Genomic DNA, 13,004 nt, shown 5'->3' with positions numbered 1-13,004 from the left:
CCTTCAGGACGTGGCTGAGGGAAGAGGGGCCCTTACAAAGGGGTAACAAAGGTTAATGCGATCCGAGCCTGGGCCCTAGGCCTGTAGCACTCGTGTCCCAGGAGGAGGAAGAGACTCCCGGAGAGCCACGTGCAAGCCAAGGAGGCCGCTGCCACAGAGACCGTCCCCGCCCGCCGCCGCCACAGAGACCGTTCCCACCCGCACCCCGGTCCGAAACCTCCAGCCTCCAAACTGGGAAAGTAAGTCTGTGTCTGCGCGGCCCCAGAGGACCGAGAGGCCATCCCGAAGCCGCCGCTCCGGGAGACGGCTGACGGCTTCCTCACAGGTTCCCGGTGCGACGGCCAGGCACACGGGGGCCTCCAGGATGTGGTTCCTCGTCTACCGGAATGAACAGCCCCTTGCAGGGTCCCCCCGGTGGATTTCTTTCAACGGAAATCCCACCCGTGTCAGTTTAGGGAGCAATCCCTCTATTTCGTTCCAGAATAAGAAAATGTTCTCTCCCTCAGTTCCAGTCCCTGGAATGTCCCCAAGACCCAGTTATCTCGTCTCTCAACTCACGCCCCCAGATTAAGCGGCTCATTTGGGTTTTGTCTGACAAGCACACTCTGCCTCCTACTCACAGCCAGACACCAGGTATTTATGAATAAGGACGAAGATGACGTCAGGTTGTGAGAGGAAACTCATCATCACTGATTTATTGGAAATTTATATTTAATCAAAAGCCGTACATCGTTTTCACACATATTCTTACATACCGATTTGTGACTCATTGTCTGTCTTGACATTTTGAAGTTGCTTTTACTTTAGTTTAGACTAGATGCGTGCCCCTAGATCTTTCTTCTCAGCAAATGTGAGCTCTGGCTCCCCTCCTCGCTCTAGCCTATGGGAAGCCCCACGCAGAGCTCGAATCTCAGATGGAGACCTTCCTACTATTCCCAGACGGAATGTCACGTCGCAGAGAGTGGCATGGCAGACAGGGCACACAGAATGCCCAGCGCCGTACTGCCCAGCTGGCACAGAGCAGAGACCTCCACAGAAGCATGCTTGTCCATGGGAATGGACACCCAGAAGAGCGGAGACCCCCCCACACACCTGCTGGGAATTCCCAGGACCACTGCGCCCCTGCTGCTACACCAGCTCAACACCCAGAGGAGCGGGCCAAGCAAGAGAAAAACCATCGCCTTGCGTGAGTCAGAGGACAGCAGAGGGAATCTTCGGTATTCCCAGGATGATCAGAACTTGAGCCAAATTATAGATCATATCACAGGTCTAAAACGACGTCCTCACGTTAGAAAAGTTTACTGTGAGGATAATGTTTTCAGCTCGTTTGGTGTCTTCCATGCTCTCTTGGAGAATCTCTTTCAAACTGGGCACTTACTTTGACTAAGTACTGGAAGTAGAATAATATTTGTAAAATTATTCCATTCCTTGAATATAACTTTCCCTTCTTCGAAATGACGAACTGAGCTCTTGTTATCTGCTTGGTTCAGAACCCAGAATATAAACATTTGGATTGTGAGGAATTTGAATATCAGTCCTCAGAAATACCACATTTACTTTCACATAATACTATATATCAAATCATCAGACGGATTACAAATGAGACTCACTCACAGAAAGTCACCTAAGAGCCCACTAATTCGCCGTCCTAGACCCTGACACGCAGCTTCACTTAGCAAGATGGCCGTGAAGGCAGGACCGTACATCAAGTCCCCCGCCAAGTGTTATCAGGGGCTTCGCACCATCAGTCTCGTGAGCCTTCCATGGGACCCTCCCAAGCCGGTGGTGCTCCATGTCTTCTTTTAGGAAACATTTAATCATTGACACACTTCTCAATGGGTGCTAAGAAAGTGAACTCTTTAAATCTCTGTGGTTGCTAAGAGACTGATATTTAATGTTTAAAAATTTTCATCGGTGTCAGATATATTATTTTCTTCCATGGCAGACAGGGTCTTGAGATCTGCCGAGAGACTTAAAAAATGACTTTTATAAAGAGAAATCACACAATTTCTTAAATATTAGTCTTCCTTTTTTTAGCAATGATTTTCTGCAAGTTTAACTTATTAATGAATCTTCAACACAGCACATACAGCGTGCTCACTCTGGATAATGGCAATTACTTATTTGTATTTAGTAACTGAGTGTTTGACAAGGAAACACATATGGACTAAATAACATTTTCCCTGTGATGCTTTCTTTTCCTTTCTTGCTTAGGTTAGTCTAAACTATTTCCTAAATCAGATTTGAAAACTTAAATGAAATGGGCCAATTAGAAGAATAACGTCCCCTTCTAAAACTAGAGCCAGAAGAAATATTATAAATGAAACTTTGTGCTCTTTAGAGAAGGATCCAGGGACTAAACACAGACCCCCAGCTTCATCCTCTCCATCATGACACCATCGCCACCATCAGCCAGGTCCCGTGATGTGTCTGCCGGAGTTGAGGAATCCAGCCCTTACACTCTGGTGTTTCCGCTTCATTTTAAACATAGAGAAATGTATGCACGTGGCTTCTCGTATAAGGAAGTTAATTGGGGCATCATTTAAGGCGGGGTTACACCTTCTCTCCCTGGGCGACCTGGTGCGTATTTTATGCTAAATATGTACATATCATGACACAACGGCCCAGGCAGGGTTTCCGTTCATTTGGTTCGGGTCATTGATTTATACTTTACTCAATTTTATGTGTTGTGCTTCTCACGCTATACCTTGTAAAAATTCAGCCAAGAGCCAAATGGAACTTCTGGAGGTAAAAAGTCAATATCTAAAAAGGAAAATCACGGATGGATTTAGCAGATTAAGCACCACAGAAAAGTGTGATTGGAGGACAGAGGGAGCAGACTTCCAAGCACAGAGGAGGAAAAAGGAAGACTGTGCGGAAATAAAATGTATGAAACCATCACATTAACTATTCTGTGTCGACTGTGTAAGTGCATAGTCACAGACGTGTGAGACAGAATATGGGAAAAACAGCAACACTTGGCAATACTTTTGAAATGAAAACTATATATGTAAGTTTTTTGACTCAGAAATCCCACCCAGAACCCTGTTACACAGAAACAAAATTAAACAAAAATATATGCACAGGATGTTTTTTGTATGACCACTGCAAATAGCAAGCACTTAGAAATAATATAGATATGTTTTATTGGGGAAATGATTGAATAAATAACGGTAATCTACTTTCATGTCGTTAAATATGAAGCCACCATCCAAAAGAGAGAGGAAGAGAGAGCGTGCTATGAACCACAAAAAGAGAGATTAGGGAACTCAAAGATACAGCAATATACTGTATCCAAAATGAAGCACACAGAGGAGGAAAAAAGATAAAACAACAACAAAACTAAAGCCTCAGTGACCCATGGAAAAATATCAAACAATCTAATGTAAATACATTTGGAGTTTCTGAGAAACGGAAAGGATCAGGAATATATTTGAATAAATAACATTGGATATTTTTACAAATTAATGAAAAAAAAAATCTACCAAAGCCCAGTCAAGATACATAAAAAGAAAGACGTGCAAGGCAGCCGAGGTTAAGGGGGTGGGAGCCCATGATTCAGGGAACACAGGTAACAATGACTACAGACTTCTTAGGATCAGTGAAAGCCAGAAGACAATGAAAAAAAAATCTATAAAGTGCTGAAAGGAAAAAAAAAAAAAAGGTCAACTTATAACTCTGCATCCAGAGAAATATTTTTCAAAAATAAGAAATGTAAAGATTTTTCAAGGTCAATAAAAGAGAAAGAATTTATCCACCATATGACTTTCACTACAAGAAATGTTAATTTAAAAACCTCTTGATGCTGAAGTTAAATAATGCTGGAGAGGAACTTGAGTCTACAGAAAGGAATAAAGAGCTCCAAGATTGATAAAATATATAGATATGAATTAAAGTTATTTTTCTTAAGTTTGAATTGTTTAAGGTTAATTGACCATTTAAAGCAAAGATGTAAAAACATATTACATATTATGAGGTTTACATCATAATAATAAATAAAATGTATGACTTGGGAGTTGTCTTGTAAGAGTCCCACATTATATACATAGATATATACTATTTAAAAGTAGATTCTATTGAATTAAAGTTGCATATTGTAAGCTCTAGTGACCACTAAAAATTATCAAAAAGAGGTATAACTAATAATCCAATAATGGTAATAAAGTGGAATAAGGGCAAAGAATCAATCTAACAAAGACAGAGAAAAGTAAAGACCAGAAAGGGTAAGTAGCAACAGGGCAGACTTAAGCAAAACCATGACAAGTGATTATTAAATATAAAAAAGTCTAAGACACCAGCTAAAAGGCAGAGATTGTTAGACATGGTAAACTACAAGACCCAGCTATATACTGTCTATAAGATAAGCTTCAAATATTTTTTTAAAAGAGCTGTGTTAAAATAAAAGGATGAAGAAAAGGTATACAACGAAAACACTCATCATAAGAAACCTGAAGGGCCTAACTTGTATCAGAGAACACAGACTTCAGAACTGGGAATATCAGCATGTCTACATAAGGATATTTCATAATGGTAAAGCAGGTAATTAAGAAAATAAAACAATGCTAAATTTGTACGCACCTAATTATAATGTGTTGAAATGCATCAGGCAAAAAACCTGGTAGAGCGAAGAAGGAATAGACATGAATGATTGGTGACATTAACACTCTTCTTTCAGCAACTGATTGAACAAGTAGAAAGAAATCAATAGGAACGTAGAAAACCTAAATAACACCATCAAACAAATTTAATCAATTGATGTATTAAAAAGACTCGGCCTTACAACAGTGGAATGCATAGTTTCTCAAGTGAATCTGGAATCTTCTCCAACATAGACCAAATAATTGACCATGATGTAATTTCAATAAACTTAAAAGAGATGAAATTATACAAAACACATTCTCTGATATGGTAGTATTAAATTAGAAATAAACAATAAGAATACATTAAATTAGAAATAAACGGTGAAAATACAATAAGAATACATATGAGGGGCTCCTGGGTGGCTCGGTGGGTTAAGTGTCTGCCTTCAGCTCAGGTCATGATTCCAGGTCCTGGGATCGAGCCCCCCATCAGGCATCAGGCTCCTTGCTCAGCGGGAGTCTGCTTCTCCCTCTGCCTGCTGCTCCCCCAACTTGTGCACTCTCTCACAGTCTCTCTCTCCTGGTCAAATAAATAAATAAAATCTTAAAAAAGAATACATTTTTATGATATTCCTAAGCATTTGGAAATTAAGCAAGATATATTTTAACCCAGTGGGTCAAAGAGGAGGGCAAGAACAAAGAGAAATTAGAAAATAGTTTAAATAAAAATGAAAACAGAGCATACAAAATTTTGCAGGCTTCAGCAAAACCAGTGCTTAGAAGATGACTTGTACCTTAATGCTAAATACGCTTATGTTAAAAAGAACAAAAATCGGTCTAGGCATCTATCTTTAGAAGCCAAAAAAGAAAAAAAAGGGGGGAGGGATATCAAAGTAAATAAGAGAAGGAGAAAAATAATAAAGATTAGAGCTGAAATCAATAAATTAAAAAAAATTTTTAAGTAAAAATTACTTAATTACTTACTTTTTTTAAGTAAAAAAAATTTACTTAAAATAAGTAAAAGTCAATGAAATCAAAAACACATTCTTTGAAAAAAATCAATAAAATTCATGAATCTCTAGTAGACTTAAAAAGAAAAAATGAGAAGATAAAAGCTATTAATATCGAGAATCAAAGAAGGCACATCACTACAGATCCCACGGATATTAAAGAGATAATAAGGAAACTTCATAAGAGTTTTATGTGAATGCATTCACTCAGAAGAAATGTAGACAATTCTTGAAAGATAAGAAACTTAAGAAAAAATAAAACGTCTGAATAGTCCTATATGAATCTAAATATTAAGTTTATCATGAAAAACTTCCCTACAAAGAAAAATAATAATAGTAATAATAATAATAATAGCAATAGTATGCAAAATGTTTCAAAAATAGAGGAGGAGGGAAATACTTCCAATCTCATTTTGTGAGGCAGGACTACTTTGATACCAAGGCACCAAGAACATAAGAAAAGAGAACTACCAAATCCATCATGGAAAAAAAAGGATACAAATTCCTTTGCAAAATACCAGCAAACTAAAACTAGCAATATAAAGAAAATATTGTGACCACATAGAGTTCATCTCAGAGTTGGGAGAAATCAGAGGGGGAGACAAACCATGAAAGACTGTGAACGCTGAGAAACAAACTGAGGGTTTTGGAGGGGCGGGGGGTGGGGGGTTGGGTGAGCCTGGTGGTGGGTATTAAGGAGGGCACGGATTGCATGGAGCACTGGGTGTGGTACATAAACAATGAATTTTAGATCATGAAAAGCAATAAAAGAAAAGAAAAGAATGGAAAAAATGTAAGATTAACTTAACATTCAAAAATCAATCAATTCACCATATTAAAAGAAGAGAAGAAGAAGGGGGCATGGGAGGGAGTGGAGGGGGAGAGAAGAAAGAGAGGAAGAGGATAAGGAGGAGAAGGGAGAAGAAGAAGAAGGAGGAGAAGGAGAACTAAAGGAGGAGGAGGAGGAGACATGATTACTTCAATAGATGGGGGGATACACATCTGACAAAATTTAACACCTATTCATGATTAAAACCTCAGCAAACTGAAAGCACTGATGAAAGAAATGGAAGATGACACGAACAAATAGATATTCCAATTTCATTGATTGGAAGAATTGTTAAAATGTCCAAACTACCCAAAGCAATCTACATATTTAATGCAATCCCTGTCAAAATACCAATATCATTTTCACAGAACTAGAACGTTATTTGTCCTAAAATCTGTATGGAACCATGAAAGACCCCAAACAGCCAGAGCAACCTGGAGGAAATAGAACGAGGCTGGAGGTGTCACAATCCAGGTTTCAAACTGTGGTGCAAAACTATGGTGCTGGTACAAAGACTGACACATAGATCCATGGAACAGAATAGAGAACCCAGAAATGGACTCATACTTATATGGTCAATTAATCTATGACAAAGGAGGCAAGAATATGCAGTGGGAAAATGCCATCTCTTCAACAAATCGTGTTGGAAAAACTGGACAGCAAAAGCGTGAACCTGGACCCCTTCCTTACACCACACACAAAAATCACTCAAGATGGATTAAAGACCTGAATGTGAGACCCCAAACCATAAAACTCCTGAAAGAAAACATAGGCAGTGATTTCTCTGACATCAGCCATAGAAATATTTTTCTAAATATGTCTTCTGAGACAAGGGAAACAAAAGCAAAATTAAACTATTGGAACTGCGCCAAAATAAAAAGCTTTTGAGCAGTGAAGGAAGCTGTCAACAAAATAAAAAGGCAACGACTGAATGGGAGAAGATATTTGCAAATTTTATATCCAATAAGAGGTTAATGTCCAAAACGTATAAAGAACTTATACAGCTGAACCCCAAAAAACAAATAATCCAATTAAAAATGGGCAGAGGGCCTGAATAAACACTGTTCCAAAGAAGACATCCAGATGGCCAACAGACTCACGGAAAGATGCTCAAAACCACTCACCATCGGGCTAACGCAAATCAACTGCTGCGAGACGTCACTTTACTCCTGTCAGAACGGGTGAAAATCAAAAACACAAGAAATAACAAGTGTTGGTGAGGACGTGCAGAAGAAGGAACACCCCTGCTCTGTTGGAGGCAATGTCAGTTGGCGCAGCCACTGTGAGGAACAGTGTGGAGGTTTCTCAAAAAGTTAAAAATCCAATTACTCTGTGGTCCAGTAATTCCACTTCCAGGCATTTACCCAAAGAAGACAAAAGCACTAATTCAAAGAAATACGTGCACACCCACGTTTACTGCAGCATTACTTACAAGAGCCACGCCATGGCAGCAGCCGGAGCGTCCGTGGTGCACGGACTGAAGAACGGGTAAGGAAGCAGCGGCGTACACACACGAGGAATGGTATCGAGCCGTCAAGGAAGAACGGAATCTTGCCATTTGCAACAACGGGGATGGAGCCAGAGGGTGTTACGCGAAGTGAAATAAGTCAGAGCATGACGATTACATGATCTCAGTCGCATGAGGACTTTAAGAAACAAACAAATGAACAAAGAAAAAGAGAGAAGCAAAGAACCTCCACAACAAAGACTCTTAACTACAAAGAACAAACTAGCGGTCACCAGAGGGGAGGTGCAGGCTGGTGCGGGCAATGGACAAAAGGGGTTAAGAGTTCCCTCTCTGGATGAGCACTGAGGGAGGAAGGAAAAGCCTTCAGCAAACTAAGGAGCAGAGAACATCCTTAAACCACGAACGCCCATCTGCAGTGAAGCTACAGTTAGCATCGAGTTTAGTGGAGAGAGACGGAATGCCCTCCCCCGGGGTCATCAGCAGCCAAGGGTGTCTGCTCTCCCCACATTCAGTCACCACTCTACCAGAAGTTCTACCTCGTGGGATCGCACAAGAGAAAGAAGCTAACACCATACAGATTCCCAAAGGAGAAATAAAGCTGTCTGTATTTGTAGATTTGTGGGTGACATATTTTGTAAATAACGTAAATTTTATGTTGTGAATCCTAAATCCTTAGGGGTCAGCAAAAGTTTCTAAAATTAAGAAACGGACCTGGCAAAGTCAACAATGAAAGGTCAATGTACAATAATCAATTATATTTATGCCAGGAACAAGCAACTGGAAAATAAATTCAGTATCCATTACTGATGGCATGGCATTAAATGCATCACGTGGGAACAAGCATATCCCAATATATATGAGACTTATGCCCTCAGAACTACAGATATTGCTAAGGAGAATTGAAGACACTTAACTGGTAAACTCAACTTCTGCAGAGAGGGGAAAGGACAGTCTTTCCCCCAAATGATACTAGGCAGTCCTCAAACACCAGTTTTAACTTGAAATGAATCACGGATCTAAATTGAAAACTATCAAAGTTCTCGAAGAAATAATAGAAAATCTTTGTGACGTTGGCGCAGGCAAAGATCACTTGGGACGCAAAACACATAAACCTCCTAAATGAGAAACTGACCAGTTGAACGTCACCGAACTCAAGACCTTGTTCTCAGGAGGGCGTCAAAGAAAGGAAAAGGGCTTCCGTGGACTGGAGAGAATATTCACCGTACGCGAGTCAGACCAAAGCACAACTCCGCTAGGACAACATCAACAGCCATGGGGTGTCTGGGGGCTCAGTTTGTTGAGCGTCTGACCCTTTGGTTTCCGCTCAGGTCATGATCTTAGGGCCATGAGGTCAAGTCCTGCCTTCGGCTCTGTGCTCAGCAAGGTGGGGAGTCTGAGATTCTCTCTCCCACTTCTCCCCCACCCCCACTGCTTGGTCTCGCAACCTCTCTCTCTCTCAAATAAATAAATACATTTTTAAGAAGAAATACAAACAGCCAAATGTTTAAAAACGTTGACAAATACTTCAACACGCTATTTATAAGCCAGAAATCTGTGAATGATCAACGAACACACGGGAGAGTGCTCTTTTCAGTTGTCGAAGAAATGCACATGAAAATCCCAAGAAGTTAGCCGTGCAAACCCGCTAGAATGGGGAACATTCTGGATCTTGGAAACGGCAGGAGTTGGTACGGAGGCTGAGAACTCTGACAAGCACGGTGGGAAGGTAGAATGAGGAGCCCCTTGCGAGAGCCCTTTGGAAGATCCCTACAGAGTTGAGCAAACGCCTCCTTTACGGCCCAGCACAGAAACTCCGAGTGTTTACGCGAGAGAAACGAGAGCACGTTCCACACCAGGACCAGCTCGCGAGTGTTCCCAGCAGTTTCATTCTCAACAGCCGCTAACTGAGCACATTTAAGTGATGCCCCAGAGATACGCCTACAAATACATTACAGGGAACCTGAGAAGTAAGTAAGAAAGCATGATCAGTTCAGGAAAATGAAGCTTATAAGGAAAGAGTGAAATGGGAAAATATCGTATCTAGGGAAACAGAAACAAACAAAAATATCCTGCAAAGAAAAGCTCAGTAGCTAGATTGGTACTCGTGATAAACGTGAGTGAGCTCCACGGATGTCACAAACGAGATAATCTCACAAACTGGGTCGAAACATCCTACTGCAAGTCCGTTTTAGACACCTATCAGATGTGACGCGGGAAAGAAAGGGACACGACCGTCACATGTCACGTGTCAACTGAGAGCAGGCAGAGGAGCCAGGTGGGTGTGACACAAAGGACAACCTGAAGTGAAAGCACAGTGGAAAATCAGACCGTCACGAGACAAAGGGAATAATGCACCAAGACAATGTGCCCGTCAGAAAATTGTTGCACCCAAAAACAGAGCTTAAAAACACACAAAGCAAATAAATATGAGTAGAAAAATCTCAGCCATGGGAAGAGACATTGACTTAAATCTCAGAAACTAACAAATGAAACGGAAAAAATAAAAAGAGTAAAGTTGGATGCATTGTAATAAGCTCGGTCCGATTTGCCGTTCGCTATTGAAATTGAACAATTAGAGGAGACACTATGTTCTTTTCAAAATATTCATGAGACTACCCCGAAGACTGAGCACTTATTATCGTACGATGAGATCTCAACCTATTCTAAATCAATCAATCAATCTTTGGGTATATATTATCTCTCTCCTTTTTCTTTCTTTCTTTTATTTTATTTATTTTTAAAAGATTTTATTTATTTATTTGACACAGAGAGAGAGAGATCACAAGCAGGCAGAGAGGCAGGCAGAGAAGGAGGGAAGCAGGCTCCCTGCTGAGCAGAGAGCCCCATGCGGGGCTCGATCCCAGGACCCTGAGATCATGACCTGAGCTGAAGGCAGAGGCTTAACCCACTAAGCCACCCAGGTGCCCCAATTTATTTATTTTTTTAAGGAGGCTCTGCGGTCAGTGGAGCCCAGGGCAGGCTGAAACCACGATCCTGAGATCACAGCTCAAGCCGAAATCAAGAGTCTGATGCTCACCTGACCAAGACACCAGGCACTCCCCAGTGCATTATCTCTTAACAAATGTAAAAGTGGTGCCTCGAGGAGCAACTGGGTGGCTCAGTGGGTTAAGCACCCAACTCCTGATTTTGGCTCAGGTCATGATCTCAGGGTCATGGGATCAAGCCAGATGCCCAGCTCTGTGCTGCACCTGGAGCCTGCTTAAGATTCTGCCCTCCCCCCATGTGGAGAAAGGGGAACCCTCTTACACTGTTGGTGGGAATGCAAGTTGGTGCAGCCACTTTGGAAAACAGTGTGGAGATTCCTTAAGAAATTAAAAATAGATCTTCCCTATGACCCTGCAATTGCACTACTGGGTATTTACCCTGAAGATACAGATGCAGTGAGAAGAAGGGCCATCTGTACCCCAATGTTCATAGCATCGATGTCCACGGTCGCCAAACTGTGGAAAGAACCAAGATGCCCTTCAACGGACGAATGGATAAGGAAGATGTGGTCCATATACACTATGGAGTATGATGCCTCCATCAGAAAGGATGAATACCCAACTTCTGTAGCAACATGGACGGGACTGGAAGAGATTATGCTGAGTGAAATAAGTCAAGCAGAGAGAGTCAATTATCATATGTTCTCACTTACTTGTGGAGCATAAGGAATAACACGGAGGACATGAGGAGATGGAGAGGAGAAGGGAGTTGAGGGAAATCAGAGGGGGAGACGAACCACATGAGAGACTGTGGACTCTGAGAAACATTCTGAGGGTTTTGGAGGGGAGGGGGGTGGGAGGTTGGGAGAGCCTGGTGGTGGGTATTAAGGAGGGCATGGATTACATGGAGCACTGGGTGTGGTGCATAAACAATGAATCTTGGAACACTGAAAAGAAATTAAAAATAATAATAATAATAAAAAAGATTCTCTCTCTCCCTCTCTCTGCCCCTCCCATCTGCTTGCTCTTACCTCTCTCTAAAAAGTATTTTTTTTAAAGTGGTCATTTGAAAATAAATCCTATCCGCACCATATATAAATATGAATAGGAAAATGAATGTACATCTTAAAACTGAGACATAATGAAGTGATCTTGGCCCTGTAAATAGCCGACAGTGTCCCAGGAATAAGAAATTCCAAGGCCGTGGAATACTATGCAGCCAGGAAAAAGCTCGGATTTGGTGACACAGAAACTTCTTCAATAACCTTCAGCACAAGAAGAAAGCTTCAGCATGTGCTGTGGAACCTGTCACATCATCCACTGTGAGGACAGGAACTCTATCACTCTTGTGGTTCAGAAAGCGGAGTGGCTCCGTGTCTCGTGAGGTGGGGTGGAGGGCTGTCTTCCAAGCTCATGAACTGACCTCGGGCAGGTGTCTATGTAGGCCTTATGTGGCCGCAGGTGCGTGTGCACATATACACGCACGAGCAAGGCTGTTGCACTGAGGACCTATTTTCTACTTGCTCTCTCTTTAATTATAAAAAGTGACATAATTGTGATGAAAAGTAGTATGAAAATTGGTAAGTACCCAAACCCATCCTAGACCCCTTATTCCATCCCTCAGAAGTTAAACAGTCTTAACCACAGAGTGTGTTTCCTGACAGACACTTCGGTGTGTCCCGGCCGCTGTGGGAAGATTTCAGAGCTGCTGTGTGGACCTCTGCGGGGGAGGGGTGCTCTCCGGGGGGCCCTAACCGCACGTCCCCAACACGTGTTTAAGCTCTTTCCGGTACTACCCGATGACAATCATGCAGTCACAGCTGCTCTTAGACCCATTTTGGGGTATTTCCACAGTTTAAGTTTCTAGAAACAGAATTCCTATTCAGAGACTATGAAGATTTTCAATTTTGATAAACATTTACAAACAGCGTCCAGAGAGCTTCATGTGTGTCCTGCCGCGAGCACATTCTCACGCCCGCGGGAGCTCTTCTCCTGCTGTGGTTGCTCAGGTGCAACTTCCAGGAGGTTATCTGGGGGTCGTTCTGGTGTTAATTTTTATTATTGTTGCCCAGACATTTGTTGTGTGGAGGATTAGGCAATAATTTCGCAACCTGAAACTTGCGTTTTTTTTTATAGATTTTACGTACTTTATAAACGTGTGTCTTTTCTGTG

The sequence above is a fragment of the Enhydra lutris genome, unplaced genomic scaffold (assembly GCF_002288905.1).
Source record: "Enhydra lutris kenyoni isolate GAN:26980312 unplaced genomic scaffold, ASM228890v2 scaffoldscaffold32, whole genome shotgun sequence".
NCBI classification, from domain to species: domain Eukaryota; kingdom Metazoa; phylum Chordata; class Mammalia; order Carnivora; family Mustelidae; genus Enhydra; species Enhydra lutris.
This window is presented reverse-complemented; position numbering follows the sequence as displayed.